Source organism: Photinus pyralis, unplaced genomic scaffold, assembly GCF_008802855.1.
Source record: "Photinus pyralis isolate 1611_PpyrPB1 unplaced genomic scaffold, Ppyr1.3 Ppyr1.4_LG10, whole genome shotgun sequence".
In the NCBI taxonomy this organism is placed as follows: domain Eukaryota; kingdom Metazoa; phylum Arthropoda; class Insecta; order Coleoptera; family Lampyridae; genus Photinus; species Photinus pyralis.
This window is the reverse complement of record NW_022170250.1, coordinates 13,487,991-13,489,659: the sequence shown is the minus strand read 5'-3', so window position 1 is coordinate 13,489,659 and position 1,669 is coordinate 13,487,991.

Below are 1,669 nucleotides of genomic sequence, written 5' to 3'. Positions count from 1 at the left end.
AATATGTAATTTCTAAACTTCTTGGGGTTTAACGCAATTAGGGGTTGATTGTGAACCCTTTAAACATAATCGATTAAAGTAACAAAAATCTGATGGGGCGGAACACTTACAACCCCCAAATCAGATGAGTGTATTGCACCTAAGATCGAATTTTCTCAAAAATTAAGTAATTTCTAAACTTCGCGGGATAACATTTTGATACGTAATTAGGGGGTTGATTGTGAACCCTTATAACATAATCCATTAAGGAAACAAAAATTATTGATGAGGTACAAAAGTTACAACCCCCAAACCAGATGAGTGTATGTCGCCTAAGATCGAATTTTCTTAAAAATTAAGCAATTTCTTCGTGGGGTTACAATTTGATACGGAATTAGGGGGTTGATGTGAACACTTTAAACATAATCGATTAAAGTAACAAAAATATTTGATGGGGCGGAACACTTACAACCCCCAAATCAGATGAGTCTATTCCATTCCACCTAAGGTCGAATTTTCTTAAAAATTAAGTAATTTCTAAACTTCTTGGGGTTGAACGCAATTAGGGGTTGATTGTGAACCCTTTAAACATAATCGATTAAAGTAACAAAAATATTTGAAGGGGCGGAAAACTTACAACCCCCAAATCAGATGAGTGTATTCCACCTAAGATCGAATTTTCTTAAAAATTAAGTAATTTCTAAACTTCTTGGGGTTGAACGCAATTGGGGGTTGATTGTGAACCCTTTAAACATAATCGATTAAAGTAACAAAAATATTTGATGGGGCGGAACACTTACAACCCCCAAATCAGATGAGTCTATTCCATTCCACCTAAGGTCGAATTTTCTTAAAAATTAAGTAATTTCTAAACTTCTTGGGGTTGAACGCAATTAGGGGTTGATTGTGAACCCTTTAAACATAATCGATTAAAGTAACAAAAATATTTGAAGGGGCGGAAAACTTACAACCCCCAAATCAGATGAGTGTATTCCACCTAAGATCGAATTTTCTTAAAAATTAAGTAATTTCTAAACTTCTTGGGGTTGAACGCAATTGGGGGTTGATTGTGAACCCTTTAAACATAATCGATTAAAGTAACAAAAATATTTGATGGGGCGGAACACTTACAACCCCCAAATCAGATGAGTCTATTCCATTCCACCTAAGGTCGAATTTTCTTAAAAATTAAGTAATTTCTAAACTTCTTGGGGTTGAACGCAATTAGGGGTTGATTGTGAACCCTTTAAACATAATCGATTAAAGTAACAAAAATATTTGAAGGGGCGGAAAACTTACAACCCCCAAATCAGATGAGTGTATTCCACCTAAGATCGAATTTTCTTAAAAATTAAGTAATTTCTAAACTTCGCGGGATAACATTTTGATACTCCATTAGGGGGTTGATTGTGAACGGTTTAAACATAATCGATTAAGGAAACAAAGATATTTGGGGGGCACAAAAGTTACAACCCCCAAATCAGTTGATTGTATGCCACCTAAGATAGAATTTTCTCAAAAATTAAGTAATGTCTATACTTCTTGGAGTTAAACGCAATTAGGGGTTGATTGTGAACCCTTTAAACATAATCGATTAAAGTAAAAAATATATTTGATGGGGCGGAACACTTACAACCCCCAAATCAGATGAGTGTATTGCACCTAAGATCGAATTTTCTTAAAAATTAAG